The 19,986-nt window shown below is 40.3% G+C and overlaps 1 protein-coding gene across 3 annotated transcripts in view; it reads left to right on the top strand.

Moving 5' to 3' along the window:
* The first annotated feature begins 10,782 nt into the window (after window positions 1–10,782).
* Window positions 10,783–19,986, top strand: part of FER (FER tyrosine kinase) — a 158,672-nt gene continuing 149,468 nt past the window's right edge. For 2 of the 3 annotated variants that reach the window (XM_059837047.1, XM_059837049.1), the window contains exon 1: window positions 10,783–10,857. The gene's annotated coding sequence lies outside the window, so the exon portion shown is untranslated. The remainder of the gene's footprint in view (window positions 10,858–19,986) is intronic. The other variant, XM_059837048.1, reaches the window with a different exon arrangement.

The following is a 19,986-nucleotide window of genomic DNA, read 5'->3' on the forward strand; positions in this document are numbered from 1 at the left end:
TTTTTTGATGTTGCTGGTTATTTCAGGACTACATGACCTTTAAAGGTCTCTTCCAACGCAAGCCATTCTATGATTCCTTGATTCTATGAAGTATTAAGTTTGTGGTTCTCAGAACATCTACTAATAGGCAAACACAACATACAGGCTGCATAACAAAGTGACTAACTCTGATTTGCCTTAACCTTTATATTTTTAAACTACTTTTACCTTTGCACTTGCACATTTATTCACTGACTATGTTGTGATCCTTGTAAGGCTTTGTAAGGTATAAAAGTATTGTACAGTCCTGTACAATACTTTTATACCTAGACTAGGATGGTATGGGTGCAATGAAAAACAAACAAACTGGAGAGCAGCTCTGCTGGGAGGGAGATGAGGTCCTGGTGTACAGCAATTTGAGTGATTCAGCTCTGTGCCCTGTAGCATAGAAGGCCCACAGCATCCCAGCCTGAGCTGGGATAACATAACAACATGAGCACAGGTTAAGAGAAGTGATTATCCTGCCTCACGCAGCTCTCGTTAGACCACATTTAGAGTACTCCTGCCTCCAGTTTTGGACATACAGAGAAACAAGCTTTGACAAACTGGAGCAAGTGAAGCAGAAGGCCACAAAGAGGGTAGCCATGTCACCCAAAATTCCCTTCTTGGCCATCTTCTGTGCGGGCATTGACCTCTGCAGCTCTGCTCAGCCTCATGTGGGACCCTCACCCAAGTGACAGACTGCCTCCTTCTGCCATGGGCACTGGGTGACATTCAAGGAGGGCTGCTCTTCAGCCACACCTTCCCATATGCTGATCTGTAGGGTCATTTCCTGGCTTGATCTTGGGCCTGCCCTATCCTCACAGATCTGTGAGGTGCTCTGGACTTGGGGTTACTCTTACTTTTAGTCCATCTGCACTGAGCACTGCCCTGCTCCCTTCCTGGAGTGCTGAGATTGATTGCTGTGAGATTCCTGTCCTGAGAGAGATGGGTTCCCCTTGTCTCCCTTGGCCCAGGGAGATCCTGGTCCTCTCCTGTGCTCTGGCACCTAGTCATGATAACATTTTCAGCTGGCTGGTTCTCTGCACTCACAACTCAAAGGTTTAGACAAAGGTGACTGGAAACAAAGCATTGTCACATGGTGACAAACACATGTGGAGTTCACAGCTATCCTTCTTACTACACAGAAAGTTCAAGGAAACAACTCTGACATGTCTTGCTTGAATAGAGAAAAATTATGTGAGACATGGATAGTTAAAGATGTTTATTTGAATAATCCATAGAAAAGGTGCCAATGGAAATCTTGGATTAATGCAGCAAAACCAGTCTTGCTACATACACTCCTTTCAAGGTCAGACATGTTGTTGCATTTATAAATTGTACAAGAAGACACTCAGATGAAACTCAGAGGTTGTGTCTTTAAATGCACTTCTCTCATCATCTAGAAATATAATAAATCAGATCAAAACAGAATTTCCTACAGTTGAAAAATATTGCTTTTTAACTAAGCACAAACCAGACATCTAATATAAACTAGCCAAGAAATTTCTGTAATTTGATCTTGAAAGTGAGAAATGCTGATAAGCTACATATATTATATTCTGTGCACTTCCATCAAATTTAAGAGCAGTTGCAACTAAAATGGTATAAACATAATCCTAGAATATCTACTGAGCAGAGAAAATCCCATGTTTTACAAGACACACACTTCATAATTACATACTATGTTAAAAAAGTAGAGATTGTGTCATCATCTATGAAACAAAGCAAACTATTTTGATTAATGTTTAATTTAAAATATATTTTGTTGACTTTTTAATTTAAATAATGAAACAGAATCAAGTTAGAACTTGTTTTATCCTGCTATGGATTCTAGAAGGCACAACAGATTTACTGCTGGTGATTAGACAAGGGCAAAAAAAAAAGCAAAAATGTAGCAATCCCCTTTTTACAGCTTCACCTATTCACCTGGGTATTCAGAGCTGGGAGGTGGATATCTGCCTATTTTTCATTTGTTGCATATTGCTGCAAGCTGCGAATCCACAGCGCTGGCCTTTGGATGTGCTCCCACCCTGTCAGTGCCAGTACACACTGCCTTCAATGGGCAGAGTATCAGCACCTCCCAGGAAAGACTTCCTGCTGCGTGGAATAATGGTTGCTGTTGCATAAAACCCCTGTTAGCAAACCCTTCTGCTGATTTCAGGGTGATTCACCTGCCAGAGGTCCACGGAACACTGTGAGTGTACTCACCCATCCTTAAGACATGGTGTAGGCCTGGCAGGCCTAAACTGTATAAATGTAATATAATCTATTAAATACTCATATGTCTCGTGGCAAAACATATTGGATACACTAGCAAGCAACAGCCTAATTTCCAGGGCTAGGATCTAGTCAGCTGGCCATAATTTTACCTGTACCAGGTAGCAGTTGAGCTTGGATTAAAATCTGAGAAAACTGCTGATATGCATTCTCTCTCCCTCTTTCTCTTATTTTAAAATATTTTTAAAAAAAATATTTTACCCCAACCCACTTTCTGAGAGAATCTATTTGTTAATGTATGTATGCTTATTCACAGACCTGACTAGCTGGTCTTTCCAGGCAAGATGTGTGAGCAGCTTGGAATGAACTCTCAGAGTTCATTCCAAACTGCTTCTAACTATGTAAGCGTAGTTAGAAGCAGTTTGGGATGAACTTTGAGAGTCAAAAACTGTATGGCAGATAGCTCTTTGTACCCAGTTATTATTGCTGTGCTGAGTAATACTTACAAGACAGTTTTAGTTGTGAAATACACTCTGCTTCAAAAAGAGCAATGCTGTGTAAAGTATCCCAGGCGACTGAGCTCCATGAATCTAAAGCAGTTTCTGATTAGCAGAAATTCTCTTTTAGAGAACTTCTAAAGTAATCCCTGTGTCTCTCCATGAAGGCTTCCAAGTAAATAATGGCAAAATTGACTTTTTTTTGTCCTGGGAGATCTACTGTTCAGCTCCATAGTTTGTAAGGACATGGTGTCCCTCCAGGTACTCTCTTTCTAATAGGTACTGAAAAAATATTACTGGACAGGACAGTTCCATTAAAAAAGACATAGGATTTTAATAACATGTTTCTGATATCAGGACAATGATAATACTTTGGCTTTTCCCTTGAGGTTTATCTAGGTAGCATAGCCAAAATTATAAAATACGGGACAACTTATACCCCACTCAGAAAAAAACTCCCAAGTGTGAAAATGAGGAAGTGTTAAAAATATTTTAACAGGTTTTAATATTGAAATTACCCTTGGCACCAGAGAAAGGTAAAAATAACAGAAAAGTAGTCCAATGTCACAAACCAAATCTGGGGAACTCTTTTTGTCACATCTAGGGAGAGGTTTTGAGGAAGAGCTGCATCTCTTTGTACACTGGCTCTGAGAAACACCTCCATCACTTTCCTATCGAGTTGTCAAGTCACTTAATCAGCCATGGTGCTGTGGGGACAAATTTATATAAACTCTTTACCCTAAAAAAAAACACCTTTGCCTTAAAGGAACAACATTTAAGAAACACGTAATCTTATAAACTCTGTTTCATGTTTGCCTTCTTGGGGATTTTAAGTTTAATAAAGTTTACCTTCTGCTTCTGCTTACATTTTTAGAAAGACTCCTTTTCTTTACTGTAGTAGATATAAACATAATCTATCCAGAATGATTAAATCATCAGCCTGTTCTGCTGTCTCAAGGCAAAGGCTGAGCTTCTAGGCCATGGATTAACAAGTTCTGTTTTAAAGGTTTTTTTGTTGTTTGCTTGCAGGATTTTATTTAGTTTTATCAGTTTTCTTCACAATGTAATCCTACCAAAAGCTGTGTCAGCACAACCTAGCGTAGTAGCATATTGCAGCATGGCAGGAGGAATGTACATTGTCTGTGAGATGCAGGAATACTTCAAGCTGGAAGCTGTCGTCAAGGTGGGCTTTTTTTAATACACTGAAAATTGTTTTATACAAACGTATTCACTGTGAAGGCCACAATTTATTTAATCATATAAAGTAGCTTGGCATGTGCATTACAATTCTGTCTTCTCAGAGCAGGAAAAAATTTCCTATCCCAGGTTTAGAGGGGTCAGAATGATGCCACCAAAGAGGTAATTCAACCCTGTTGCTTCAGTAAAGGCACGCTTTAGTGGCAACAGTAGCTTGAGGAATTGGCATACTCATCCTCCTTCCCTGACTCCTCCCTGTGCAGCTGGGTTGGGCCAGCCCAACACCTTTCAGGCTGCCGTGTGTGTTCAGCAGATAGGGAACACACTTTGTTGGAAAAATCGTAAGACTTACGTAATTAAATCATGTACATTTTAAAATGACAATATATTTTTAAAGCCAGGTCATCTCCTTTATATCTTTTGCAGAACAGGTGCATAAACTTCTGGTGCACTTCTGGGAGCAGAAGTGAGGAAAATGCTGAAGACTGAGGAGTGAAATACCTCTAAGGTGGAAAGGCAGCAGAGGAATCAATGCTGACTTCAGGTATTATATGCAAAGATTTAAAATCATGAACTGCAGTCTGAAATAAAATACCAACAGAAAGCTCAGTGGGCTTTTACCTGGGTACATTCATGTACAGCTGGCCTGCTTTATTGCAGCTGGAAAATGAATTTGCTTTAACACCATTGAAATCTTTTAAGGTGGCTTCTGTATCATCTGAATGTTAAACATTTATCCAGTCTGAGTAAGTGAGTAGCAAGATATAAATCCCATGATTTTCAAGGAGAGACATTTAGCTGAGGAATTATTATTCCTTTATTTTAAGAGTAATAATGAGCTCTGGTTTAGTCGGTTTGTTTTTTTGTTTTTTTAATTAGTCAGGAGCATAATAACATAGATTAGCAATACTGCTCCACAGAGCTAGAGGTAGAAAAATTAAATCAGTGTGTCAGTCTGTAATGCCCCCTGATGCACAGGATAAAACTTGGATAAAACTTTATCCCAGGATAAAACTTGGGCTTGTCATATCAGAAACGTGGGATCATTGTAATGACATTGCATAAACTCTGTAATTACTTTTTAATTGATCTAAATGCTGAGGAACTTACCTATAGGTCCTCTCCCTCATCACAAGTTGTTGCTGGATGTTATTTAAACCCTGTTTGATTTCTGTGAGTGTGTTCCAGTGCTTGAGCAGTGTATCTGTGACCATCTATTAGGCTGAAGCTTATGACTCTAATTAATGGTTACAACAGTAAATTTATCAGGATTTTAAACAGTTTCAGGAAATCAGGTGTTAGAATGTAAAATCAGAAATTTGAATGCAAAATCAGAAGTTTGAATGTGTGTCTTTAGCTTTGGATTATGAGTGGGTACTCCACTGCACACTTGTTCTTTGTACTCGGGCATTAGCAAGGATCAGTGGCAGCTTTTAAGAAAAAAACCATTTTAATCTGTCACACCACTGGGAATATTTCCTTTTGTCTTCTGCGTTTTAATTCATTATAAAATTAAACTGAAGTTGGTGGTTCCTTTGACTTCTCTGAGAAGTTCTGTGGCAGATTGCAGTTTACAGACATGAAAAACAAATTTGGTATGTGCACATTGAGCCTGCTTATTTGTATGTGTACATACACATATATGTACATATATGTAAATATTTATGGAAATACATAAAAGTAAAAGTACGCTTACTTCTGTTAATTCCACCATCATTTAGCCACCACAGAGAAGAAAATGGTCAAATCTACGTGAATTGGGATGGAAAAGCAGTGGCAAGTATTAGGATTTAGCAATGTGTATCTGCACTATAGCTTAGAGCTGGGAAAATCCTGTCAGGTTATTCTAAGGAAACCTTCAGGCCCCTTAAACACAAAATGTGTAGTTTTAAATAGCACTGCATAGATTTGAAAAGGGTCTGAAGGCAGCACTAGTCAGATCGTGGTGTTGCCATAGCAACAGACATTGAAATTCAAAATATGAAGTACAAAATGGGGGTGGGAGAAAAAGAAGGGTAGAGAGGAGAAAAATACCAAGTAATAATGAAAATCTCTAGAAAGAATATGAAAATAGGACTTCTATAATCAGTGATAGAATAACTATTATATCCTTACTCTGCTTACTATTATTTGCATTTTTTCACCTTTTCCACAGAAAAAATTTGAAAATGCTTTGTAAATATTAACAATCTACACCTTCTAACATCCTGCAGGGAAAATATTGATGTTGTCATTTACAGATAGAAATACTGAGGCAGGGAGTTCTTTGCATAACTAGAATACCTACGGCAGAGGTAAAAAGAGAGTACAGCTGTTTGCTTAGCTCTGTATTCACATGCTTTTTGCTTCATTGCTTTAACACACCTCAGTTTTATGATGTTATCATCTGGATATGCAATAGAAGAACCAGAATAATTTTTGTAAGAGCAGTAGCAACATTATTCTCTTTCTGACACAAAAGCTCTGGTGCACATTTGGTATAGTTATTTAAAGGTTTCTTGGTATTTTCTTACAATGATAGTGACAGAAAATAAGAAAAGAATGAGCAAAATGGTAAATTGCAATTTTTTTCAAAGACATTCAATAGTTCAGAAAAAGACACTCATTCATGCCTAACTTATCAAGGTACTGCAGCAAATCTAATTCAACAGGAAGGAATTAATATGCCTTTGCTGGGGATCAAGGAAACATACTGCAGGTTAAAAGCCTGAGCTAATGTTTTTGTTGGGTTTTCTTTGAATATTTATTATTTTATCTTTCACAGAAATCTCTTTACAGACTTTTCTTCTGAGTATATATCTATATTAATCTTTCTGTATTCCTGACTTTTATATAATGGAATTCTTTAGTATATCCAGGAGCTTTATTTAATCTTGAATTTTGCAATGACTCCCATTTTCTTCAGCACTATGATGGAGTGATAATGAGGAACTTTCCATCTCTCTATTTCCTACATTTATATTTCCCTTCCAGGCATGTAATTTAGCTTACAGTCATTATTCTTGAAGGAATATAATGCTACAGTATGTCTCCTAAGAACTTTGAGGTTTTTCAACATCAGTATCAGCAGTATAGAACAACTGATAACTTGCATGTCACATCCAGGAATTTTAGGCAATGAGCCATAAACAAAGAAACTAGATAAAAGGTAGAAAAGAAGCATTAAAAAGTATGAAAATACGCTGACTGAATTACAGATTTGCAGTGTGCCAGAGAAGTTGCAGCAAACAGAAGAACAAAGGGAAGAGAATTCTTGAAATCTATAGCTTGTCTGAATAGGACAAGAGTTTTACTATTTAAGAAGCAAATCCCTGGTATTTCTAAGATCACAATGGTGTGTCCATAGATTATGATAGACTGACAGTTCTCTAGCAGTTGGAAAGCCAGAAGAAACTGAAGCATGAGCTTACAGAAAATGAGCTAAGTGAGAGGTGAAGAATGACCCAGGAGACTGAACTCATTTCTTCAGGTATTTTTACCAGACAGCTGCTATTGTTTTAGGTGGTTGGGCCATGAATCTGCCTGGCAGCTGTTGAGGAGCTGCACCATGGAACCAGGCGTGTGTCCAGGTTCTGCTGAGTTCCTTGGGAGGCAGTTTTGCAGTGAGGTCTGAAAGAATGCTTCAATGCCACAGTCGTCCAAACCAGCAGGTTTTAAATACTGATGCTGATCACCTCTGGTCTAGCATGAAGACATAATGTGTAGGAGTTAAGATCAGGAGCTGCTGAGGGCAGAATGGAAAGTTTCAGAAAGGTTTATGAGGGAAACCCTTCTGCTGCATCATGAGGTTCAAAAAGGTTCTAGCTTTCTAATGCTCTCCTCAGAGAGGAAACTAGGTGTGGCTGGATTCAAACCCAGCCCCAAACTTTGGTCATAAACAAGAGTTTATGACCAAAAATTTTAATTGGCATAATTTAAAAAGCTTAGTGCAGCTTTATCCTGCAGAGTTAAGGATAGCAAGCCAATACAGTAGAATTATTCATTTTAATTGATGATAAAAATGCTTAGACTAAGGGATCTTACTCAGATTTTGTTACTACACAGTAAAGATAGTTATAACTACTAGTATAATACACAATGTATTGCATACTGAAGGAATAATATTAAAGTCAGCAAAACAATTACTAAGCAGAGATTGATGTTACGCATACCAACAAGGGAGGACAAATCTCTTCAGCTCAGCATTGAGGAGTAGCCTTTAGGGGCATCCCCATTCAATGCTGGAATATCCAAGGTTGCTCTGAGAAGTGGTGTGTTAGAATTCCCTGCAATTAAAAAGAGGGGCTGGGCTTTTGTGGTACAAGGTGATTCACAGTCAAATGTCTCTGGGCCTGCAGCATCACCTCAGCAGCTTGAGATAACTTATCAGCACTATGACTTGATGGTGCCTCTAATAGCAACTTCACCTGGCACATGCTCACCAGTGCCAGTTTATGTCAGGAAATGTTCTTCACATCTTCAGAATGTTTCACTTTGGGAGTGATGAATCAGGCTGATTCTTCAACACCAAACACAGTATGAGGCCCCTTCCCCATCCACTACTGATAATTTTTTCAAATAGGGTCAAGTTTGGGATGTTTTACCCCCGGTTAGGCAGAGCATCCTGCTACAGGAGCAAAGGGGAGAGGCAGGAAGAAAGTACAGACAGAATGTGTTGAGGCAAGAACACATCCATTTCCCTGATCCTTTTCGTCTCTTCTGGATACTTGCAGGAAGCATCCTCTCCAATTTTGTACTTAGGCAGTGGGCCATGGGTCAGGCTTGGGAGGAAAAGGGCAAAGGAAATATGTACTGGGCTGAGTGAAGGAATGCATGCAGAACGGGAAGACTGGGATAGGGAGGATCCTTTTACAAATAAATAAAATTGCTAATTTGGATTTTAATTGCAAGTGGTGATAAACTTCTCAAGTTTTTGTATTCAATTAATAACTGCACTTCCTATATAAAATTAACAACTTGATTTGCATATGTCTACACTACACTGCAGTGACAATAGTATAAGAACATCTCTTTTTCATCTTTATTTTAAAAATATATGAAAACTTCAGGGGGAAAAAAGCCAACCCTGTTACATAAAAAAGCACATAGAATCCTTTCTTCCTCGAAAATCAAGTAGATTCTTCGATAAAGTTTAAAAATTTCTAATCAGAAAACTAATGAAGAAAGGTTTTTCTACCCTCATACCATTGCCTACCAGTTTTCACAAAGCTGAAGGGTCTCAAAGCCAGGTAAACTATTGGCTGAATTGCAGACAAAAATCATGCAACATCTTCTGCTGGCACATGAGAACGATAAGATACCTGCCCCAAAAAATAGTCTGTGTTAGAATACAGCTGAACCAAGACTGCTCATGTTGTTTGCACCAGCATTTGTCATAAAACACTCTAACTGATGACTTTATACAGTGAATTCACTATTAGCATAGAAGATATTTATCCCAAATCTAACACAGCTGGAAATCTACAAATGTAAATTACATCTTAAACCCCCATTTTTGACAACTAAATAGCTTTTTTGTCCTTCAGTACCATGCAAATTTGTTTATTATTGCATATAGGTCTTAATTTGCCTCAAGGTGCATAGAGACGGCATACAAAGGAATATATTCTTTTCTTATTTGATAAACAGGTAAAAAAAGGAAAATATTTTTATAAGCTGTTTGGGAAGAAAATGTGTGGACGGCTTAAACAGAGGTAGAAAACTGCACACACCAAAGTTTCATTCATGCTCCTTAAACACTTTGGTCTAAAAAGAAGCCATGAACTGAAATATGAGTGCTCTGTGCACATCTCTGTTTTTACCAATTACCAATTATTACCCTGAATACCAATTACTACCAAACTCTCAAAAAAAAAAAAAAAAAAAGAAAATACTTTCTGTAAATTTAATCTAAACTGTTAAGGAGCTCTTCAGTATCTGTGAAATAGATCATGCAATCAGATTTTGTTATTGCTACTCCATTAAATTGATTTTTTTTCATTTGCTTTGAGCATAATCTATTATAAAAGACAATATAAAAAGCTTTAATATTCATGGGTTTTCCTGACACCTATCAAGGATTTTTTTTCCTTTTCTTTTTCTTGGATTTTTTCCCTCCATTTTTGTTTTTCCTTTTTCTCTTTTTCCCCCCTCCCCTCTTTTTCTTTCTGTTCTTTTTTGCCCTTCATTTTTCCTTCTACTTTTCCTTTCCCCCTTTTTTCTTTTATTCCCTTCTTTTTCCTGTCACTTTTTTCCTTTTTTTCATGCATTTTTTCCTCTTCCTTTTGCCTTCTTTTTTTCTTCCATTACCCACCCTTCTTTTCTATTTTGTTGTCTTTGCCTTCCCCCTTTTCTCTTTTTCCCTTTCTTCCCCCTCCTCCTTTTTAATTTTTGCCCCTTTTATTTCTCCCCGTTTTTTTTTTTTTCCTTCCACACCCAATTCTCTTTTCCACCCCCTTTCTTTTTTCACTGCTCTCTGCCTCTGGCGCTGAGCTGCCAAAGCACCAAATCACAGGCACTCCTTGTCCACCTGTCCGGGCAGCCGCGGTGCCCAGGAGTCACTCTCAGCATCTCGCACCGCTGAGCCCCGCACGCATCCCTCCCTGACGGCGGCGCGGGCAGCGGGGACCCGCGGGGACGCGGAGGTGTCCGCGGGGCTGTCCCCACGGCTGTCCGCAGGGGTGTCCCCAGGGCTGTCCGCATGGATGTGGCGGCGCGGAGGCGCGAGGGGAGGCGGGCAGAGTTGCCGGGAGACGGAGGCGTGGGGGAGGCGTTGGCGCGGGAGCGCGCCCCTCCCTCCCACCCCGCCCCGCGCGCGCGTCACCGGGAGGCGGACCGCGCCGCCATTGGCCAGCGGGGCGGCGCCGCGCGCATTGGCCCGCGCGGGGTCACGCGGGGCGGGCGGGCCCGTGACGCTCGCGGCGGCGGAGGGGGCTCGGCTTGTCAGGTAGGGACGGTCCGCGCGCGCCGCCCGCGCCCCCGCCAGCGCCGCGCCCGCGCAGGGGTCCGGCCGCCCTCGCCCCGCCGGCGCCGCGCCCGCCCCGCCCCGGCCAGGGAACCCCGGGAGCGCCGGGACCCCCGGCCGGCACGGGGACGTCGGCGGGCCCCGCGCCGGCTCTACCTGCCGGGAGGGGCGGGGCGGGGCGGGCACCGGCGCCGCTCGCGTTTCCCTGCGCGGGGGCGGCGGCGGCGGCTGCATCCGGTCGCGTCCCGGTGGCGTCCCGCGGGGAGGTGTCAGAGGCGCCGCTCGCCCGGCTGCGGCTCCGCCCCGGCGGGGCAGGGGCAGCGCGGCGGCCGGGGATCCCGCCCCCTCCCCGGGTCCGCCGCCGATTCCGGGCATGGGGAGGCAGAGGGTGGGTTCGGCCCCGGTCCGGCGGTGCCGGGCCCCGGTCCGGCGGTGCCGGGTGTGTTTGTACCCATCCCGTGCTCCGGCCGGGCTGGAAGTGCTGGGAGTAACGGGAGGACCCGCCGGCCACCGCCAGGAGCTACGATGTGTGACCATCCCTGCTTCCCAATAAATGCAGCAGCCCCGGGGAGTTGGTTTGGGGTTTTGAGTTCTCTTTCTCCTCGGTGCCGCCTGACAGTTCTGTACAACGCAGCGGCTGCCTGCACTAACTTCTGCCTTAGGGCTGGAGCCTGCAGGGTGAGGCCTTGTCAGTGCCGCTGCCCTGGCGCTTGTGTGCATTCTAATGCTTTGTGTATTTGAGATTTTGGTATTTGCACGTATACTGAATACTTATATTTGGTGTTCGAGTGGATTACACAGAAGGACATTAAACATCCCTTGTCATGTTGGACTTTACATGAGCATACACGCTCCTAAAATGACACATCCCATGTGAACACTGGGGGTTTTGTAAGTCCTTTAAAACAAGCCAGCTAATTTTCTCTTTGCGGGAGTGCATCACTGCTTTTCCCCGCTTTGCAACAGACCTGCTCAAAGTGGCTTTGGTGGTCTGCTCTGTTGTACTGCAGATTCCTTCAAGAAGTTGCAGTGTGAAAAAAGACAGGGGATGTGTGAAACTGGACCAAAAATATTATTGGGTATTAAAATAAGTTAATTTTAGTAAGTTAAATACGTAACAAGGAGATTGCTTATACAGTTTATTTTATGTAAGTGGTAGTCTTTGAGAATCTCAGAGGGGTGGTACATTCACACATCATCTGCTCACAGTCAAAGCAAATTGCAAATGATGGACGCATAGAGTCATGATTATTGTTGGCGAGACCTATGTATGTTCCCTCATCTTATGAATTCCTTGTAATGTGTTGACAGAAATTGTCAGTACAGTTAAAAGTTTAAAATACACATGTGTGGAATGTTAACCCTAGTAAACTTGGGCTTTGGACATATTTCTTTGAGGGAGAAGATTAAGTGTCGTATGTACAATGTCACTTACTAGATGAGCAAAAGCTCAGTTATCCATCAGAGTACCTGATTTTCTACAACTGTAACTTCATGTCGCAGCTGAGTCCTTTGTCCTTTGTCAGTTGGTTTTTGGATTGCCAGTGTATAAAGTGATCATGTAGAAATAATTCTGATGCTTGAAAGCAAGATAGGCCAGAGAAGGAGATAAACAGAGTATAGAGAATAGAAATTTTCAGTTCCTCTGCAGTTGTTTGATAGAGCTTAAAGATTAACTAGCAAAAAAGATAAAAGAATGTATCAGTGTGTGCACAGGATGCTGGGCCAATTTCAATATCAGAGAACTTTAGTGATGTGAAGGTGAGATGGGCCTTTGTTAAGAGAGGGGAAGTGACATTTACTTCACTAGAGAAGAGGTATTTAACTAAGAGCATAAAAGGGAAGAAAGGTTTGGCTACAGGAGGTGCACTGCAGTTGGGTAACATGGGATGTATTCCATACTTAAAATGTTCGGAGTTCAGTGTCATTCTTCCTGCAGTCGAGGGCAGAGGTGCTTTGTTGGTACGAAGTTAGGTTGGGTGAGAGAGCGGGGCAGGCATCTGGTCGTGGCCTGTTCTTTGTCCATGGGAAATCCCCTCTCCCTGCTCGGTCTGACCTCCCACTTGCCGCCTGTCCTCGTTGTTCCCTCAGTTGGGAGCAGCAGGGTGAAGGAAGATATGTTTGCCATGTCAGGCTGAAGGCGGAGAGAGCTGGCAGCAAGTCCGGAATTGCTCCATAGAAGGAGATGGGCTCGGAGCATGAGGTCATCACTTCGCAAGGAGGAGTTTTTTTTGCAGTGTGTGGGAAGTAGCTCTAGGAAAAGAGACTTTTTTGCTGGCTGGGAGGAGAAGCAAAGCAGTAAGAGGAGAAAGACTAAATGCATTCCAGTAGGAAGTAAACTGCTTATATGCTCCTATTCTAAGATAAAACTGTCCACTTAGTCCTGCCCTAATTATATTGGTGCTGTACTTGCCTTGTGAAAGTGGATTTCAAAAACCCAGTGAAGAGCTTTATTCTATGGTAGAGATAGTCTTGAAATTTTTGGGTATTCACCATTTTATTAGGGAGGTAAAGGATTTAAAATTTGGAGCATGAAAATAAGCAGATTGTTTACATTTGTGTCACATAAATGTATCATTTCTTTACAAAGGTTTATTTTTGAGACATTTTCGCAGTAGTGAAATTCATAGCCTTGTTTCCAGGGTTTGAGAGAAGATAGTCACCTCTCATTTTAAGAGTGAACATTTTAAGTGTTCCTGTGTATACAGTACATAGGAAGTTCTGGTAAGGATTCTTAAAAACCAGCAGGAGTCCTTCTAAAATGTCTTTTATTTTTGTGTTTGGAATTATAATTTTTTTTTTCTTGTGGGACAGCTTCACTGGATAGAAGGCTTTGATTGCTGTCAGCTTGTATCATGAAATCATATTTGTTACCATTACTGTAATTCTTTTATATTTTCTCCTTCAAGTTTAAGTGCAGAGTTCAGTTCAGTGTAAGGAGTCTGAAATAATAGGGAATTTTTAAATTCCTGTGTGTTTCCCTGATGATACTAAAAATAAATTCCCAATAATTTAAGGCTTAATGCTGTTTTTAATCTGAGTGAGTGCACTGTACCTCATGACATCATTCCGCTTTGGATTTCAGATTGCTGTTTTTTCTATAGTCACCAGCTTCCCTTTCATTGCTGCTTTCTACACTTGAGAGAAAATGCCAGGTGCTTTAACCACATATAATTTTAAACTAACTATTTTCTTCATATTGGGGTTTCTTACTAACCTGCTTACAATACTCAGATGTGTGCCTTAGCAGTTTGTAGAGACAACCCTCTGTACTCATAACTTTACTGCAGTTCAGTGTCTGATGTCTGTCCTCATGTATGGGTTTGACAGAATTACTGATCTTTGGAATGTACCAGTTGGCTCTTTAGGTTGTTGTTGATGTTGTGGGCTTGCACCTGGAGCAAAAAGGGTATTTCAGTAGGATTTCTGATATGGCTGCTCTTATTTTCTGCTGAGGGGACAGTTACTCCTGGACCAGATAATTCCTTCAGGTTGTTGACAGGATGAATGTGGAGTAACAGCACTAACTGCATACTGGGTGAGCTTTTTGCCGTGTAGCTCTCTATTAAGACAAACATATGCTGTCACCTGTTGAGGGGGAAATAGAACAATCATGTGTATACTGTTAATCTGTTCTTTAGGTATGCTGTACAATACTGCCTGTAAAATGCTGTAGTCCACTAGCAACCCTCTCTTACTATGAGCTAATAAGAAAATACTTAATAAATAATCATTCTCACATATTTGGCATTTTTCAATATGTCATTTAAATCTTGGTCTGAAGACAGGTAGCTGTCTTGCAATTGTCATTACCTGATCTTAAGAGTCTCACAACTTTTTTTTTCATACTGTGATTCTGTAAGTGTTTTATTTCAACATGAAGATCTGAGACATTTAGAAATTACTCTTAAGCGTAAAACTAAATTACCATAATTAAGACTTAATGAAAAACCAGTTGTCTTGTAAGTAGTGGCAACTTGTGAAAAGTTTGTGAATTGTTGTGTATTACATAAGCAGTCTTTGGCAGAAGCAGAAGTTAAATCCAGAGCAGTGTTAAAGTGCATTAATCATGAGCCATTTGTTCCTTGAAATTGCCTGTTTAGTAAATGGGAGACGCACAATTATAGCAATGAGCCTGATAAGAGTTGTGAAGATGAGCCTCTCTGACAGAGAGCTGAATCATACTCAGAGCACTCCATCCTCTCTAATAAAGGGGTTGAGCATTTCTGGAGAAAAGCTCTATGAAAATAATTACACAATCACATGGTGCATATTCCAAAGAGGGTGGAATTTGGGTTTGCATCCTCATTTTACGAGTCTCTTAATTTTGTACTTGGTTTGTTAGCTTTGCTGCTTTTTGTCAGTTCTGTTTATGCCTAACTTTTTGCTTTAGAAAATTTGGAAAATCTTACTCCATACATTGACAGCATATTGTAGCTTACATTGTCTGTCATCACATTTGTAATGTTTGCTGTTTGAATTGAGAGTGGCAGTTATAAGTTGTTTCCTCTCTTTTAATAGAGAACTGAAAAGGACATAGATTTAATGGTTATTTAATAAGACAGGAATTATTTTTTTGAATATTTGGTGCTTTAATACTCAGGCAAATAACCTATTAATGGCTGAGCTGATGGGGGTTGTTAGCTGCTACACTTGTAAATCATAAAATTCACCTTTGGCAGACATATAAACAAGTAGGAGTAGCCTCACAGGATAAATCCTGATTTTTGAATAAATAAAGCTTGTTTTATGTGCTTTTGCATTGTGTACATTTGTTAAACTATGATCACTGCCGTGTATTACTATTGCGTCTGCTCAAGTACAGCTTTTTAGAACTATGCTAAAGCTTCCTTTCTATATTTTGTGTGTCTTTCAGATAGCATCTGACTTCCTAGTTGTGGCTTCTGCTTTCAAATGTTCATGAGTGTAAAATAATAAACCACAGCATTTGTACTCCTAAGTTTCATGAAGTACAGATAAGGGTTACAGTCAGGCAAAGTGGTTAAGTTCAAAATGTGACGGCTTAAGCATTGTAAAAATATGAGAATTGCAATGTTAAGAAAAATAATACAACTTTACAGCAGCTTTTTACTGATTAAAAAATAGAAAACATGGAATTAGAAAAACACATCCTTGTTAAGTTTAGCTATATTTGTTGTGTTTCAGTGCTGTGAATGCTGTGTTACCTCTCAACTTTTCTGAAATTTCCGTGATATGGTTGATAAACTGAAGTTCATCAGATAAAAGGAAATGCCAAATACAGAAAAAATGTTTTCAGTTGAAGTGTGCATCTGAAAAAGCAAACAGTTCTAAAGGGTCTGTAGCAAAGATAGAGGAAAGCTGTATAATCCCACTTCTGCCTTTTGGTTTAGGTGAGTGTTGAAATTGGAGCACAGAATCTCTCATTAGTGAATGTAGTAAGTAAATTTGAAGCTACTATTTTAATACATTTAATTGGCATCCAGATAATCTAATTTATCTAAATGATTTTTTTTTTTTTTAATGAGAGAAGGTAATTTTATGCCATTCTTACTGAAGTCAGAATCTCAGTTGGAGTCAGTCCTTGTGTTCCTCCATGGTCTCTTAGTTTTCCATGCTGCAGGCCTTCTAGCTCTCCTTCTCTGGAGCAAGGTGGTACCCTCTGAAAGGAAGCCAGCTGAAGGGAATTTACTCCAGACCCTGCTTGAGATACAATATGGGAACTCATTGCAGCAGATTTGTGCCATTTGCAGAACAGTCTTAGGAGGTATCCTGTTCTTGTAGGCCTTTTGTCCCAAGCTTCATGTTTCTGGGAAGCGTGCACTGCATATGCTGTGCAAAAAAATCAGTCCAATGGGCTGTGACACAGTGATTTCTTGTGCTCTGGTATGTCATCACCAAAGTCACCCCAGCCAGGCTTGGGGAGCCTAAGTGGGGATGTAGGGGTGAGCAGTGTGGGTGTGGTCAGTCTGCTTTTGGTAGGGGGGGAGCTGCCATTTCCAAAGCTCTGGTTAAGCAGATGGTTGTCAGCATTAGGCCATTGCAATAATGTGGCTTGTGTCTCTGTACGGAATTCTTCTCAAATTAAGTCGGGATTTCAGGTTTAGAGATGCAAATTCTCTTTAGCTATTTCAGAGTACAGTAAGACAAGAATTCTGAGGGAGCTAAATAACCCTTGTCTCCAGTACAACATTATTTCCATCTCTAACTGTTTCTGAATGATACTATGTAATGAAGAATATTGTCCTTTTAACTGAAAAATTGGCTGCCTGGTATAGTCTCTGGAAAGAACAGTTGCGAGTGACAGAAGGAAAGACTGGATATGAAATAATAATCTAGTACAATAAAGATCAGATAGGCTGAATTTTATGTATGCAAATAAATTTCTATGTGAAGAATCCAGTCATGCATATGCACTTCAGGACCACTTTTCCAGACACCTGAAATATTAAGCCTCTACCACTTTTACCTGTTTGTAATAGCATCCATTAATTAAAGCTCATACATTTTCAAACGAGAGTAATATCCTTCAGAAGGAGTGTTCTTTATAGCTAGGATGGCTGATGATACCCAAACAGAACTGACTGGAACTAAGAAAAGAATAGGTAGGTTTTACATTTTGGTATATATTTATAGAATGTATGTAAGAAAATTTGTTACACACTTAAAGCATGTAAGAAGGTTCAACAAATGCATCAGCAAACAAAGGCTTGAGGCAACACCTTTCACTGAACCACACAATATGTTGTACTTCCTGCAGTGCAACAGCCTGAAATATCAGTAGTTAGGAAGAGACAGAACCATCTCATGGACCTATGGTCCTCATAGCTAGTATTTTCTGTACAAAATACTGTGTAATCAAAGTACATTAAATGTGGTACAATGATGCCAAGGAAATAAGTGACCCCGAGAAGACTGAATGAACAGTGAGTTAACTAAGTAGAGGGTTTGATGAACCAGAAGGATGTAATTAGTTTAATGAAGGAGGAAAGAGGAAGAAACATTCTGATTGCTCTTTCAGTTTCTTTCCAAAGAGCAATAAATACTTGGAACTAGATTATGTTTCTCCTGAGGAGACCACTATTGTCATATATGACAGATTAATGGCAGATTCCTTACCTAATTGTTTTGTCTGAAGTGAGACATTCTGGCTGATATTGGGCCATAGGAAGAAATTAAATGTCTCTAGACTTTCTAAAGTACTTCACATCCTGTGGATTTATCTTTTTCTATGGCTGTTCTTAAATCTTGAGAGGTAAGACAGTGCTACTGGGAGAAGCTTCTGGTAAGGCTCTGGATTTCTAAGTTGAAATGTGCAATGGCAGCAGCCATTTTGGGACCTGAAGTCTTCAGGAGGAGTCTTAGGTGTAGCTTTCTGATGATGAGAGACCCCCAGTAGTAGGAGTATTCTTGAATCCTGTTCCCCTGAAGAAATGCTTACATTGGCAGCCTTGGGACTGAGGATTTGCATGTGTGTGTTAGTTCTGACTTGCTGCGTATTTATCTCGAGACAGGTGGATATCAAGATGTGAAATGCTACTTTCAGAGGTTTGGGGTATTTTTTCAAATACGGGAGACTGCTTCCTACCTTGAGACTAAAAAACTTGATAGCTAAATCTCTAACTTGAAATCTAAACATCTAAGAGAAATCAGCAATGAAATAACGTGCTTAGAATAACTCTTCAGTTGAGATGGTTACTACAGGTACTTTTTAATTTCACTGTTGATTTTTTCTAAAAGTTGTTTCTACCTTCACTAGTTGTCTAAGACAAGAAATCCCTTGAAAATGCAATAGTTTAATTTTCTTTAGCTTCTCTTTTTTCTGCTTAGAGGTTTCTTTAATACATTATATGATACACACTTTAGGTGAGCTTGAGTCACTTTCATATTTTTATTCTGTTTTCAAATTGTGGCCAATTTTTGGACATTTTAACATTATGTATTTCTTTGTAATTCTGGAACAGTCTTTCTCTTTAGCTGGTAGAATTGGTTAAAAAGGGCTGGAGATGCACAGTACCTGCCCTGTGATAGTTACTTTTAGCAGCCTTAACCTGCTAATCCATTTTTCTTTTAGGATCTAGTGTGGAGATAAAGTTGCAACACTGTAGAGTTGAGAGGTCAGTAAAAATTTGTCAGTCAGAAACTCTCTATTGAGGCCGTGCTTTTCTCTACCTTTCCTTGAGTCCTGGAGCTGAATTTAGGGAACATGTAAATCTTGGAAAAATAGAGGAAGAAAAGCTTTTTCTTTCTTGTAAACATGTGAAAGGTAATGGGAAACTAGGTATGTTTACCTTTGAAAGCAAAAGAAGGGTGTGTGGCTGATTTTGTCACTTTTTCAGCGTTAACAAGACAAGAGTCTTGAAGCATTAGTGAGAGGATGTGACTTGTGTCAGCTGGACTAGCTCTTTTCTTCTTAACCTGTATCTGCCTTCACCTTCTTGTGTGTCTGCCTGATGAGATTCAGTCTTGCTATTTAGCTGTGACTGTAAGGTAGAAACTTCTGCTGGGTGGAAACAAAACTGGTTAAGTAACTGCATCTAAAAAAGCACTTACTGCATGGTTTGCTACCAGATGTCAGCTCTACCCTTTGCCCATTCTTTCACAGAAGGCCTGAGATGATAAAGAACATGCTGAGAAAGTTACCAGGCCATGGGAAGTAGCAAGCAGCTAAAGGTGGGGAAGAGAATGAGATTACTGTTTAGAATAGTCTTGGAAAATGGGAGATGTCATCTGGAACAAAGCAGGGGTCAGTGAGTATGAAACCTCACTGGCTGTCTATAGGCTGGACAGAATTCATGCGTGGTGGTGGAAGATGGAGTTATGTGGAAAAAGAACATGAATTTTTGGATAATGAACAAATAAGGATATATTATCAAGTTGTTAGAAAGAGGGTAAGCACACGAGCAAGGAGCTTGAAAGTAATTAGAACTAATTTCTCTGTTCTTGTCACAGTTGGTTGGTCCTACAGTACCCCACAGTTTCAGCCCCTGACTTCTTATCTGAGATGGAGACCAGTTGCAGGGTGTTTAGAGGACAGCAGTGTTTAGAAAATGGTTTAAAAGGAAAGACTGAAAAAATTAGTGTTGTGTCTTGTGATTCTAGGCAGAGAATCTGGGAGCTGTGTTTTTGGGT

This window comes from Haemorhous mexicanus, chromosome Z, assembly GCF_027477595.1.
Source record: "Haemorhous mexicanus isolate bHaeMex1 chromosome Z, bHaeMex1.pri, whole genome shotgun sequence".
Lineage (NCBI taxonomy): Eukaryota > Metazoa > Chordata > Aves > Passeriformes > Fringillidae > Haemorhous > Haemorhous mexicanus.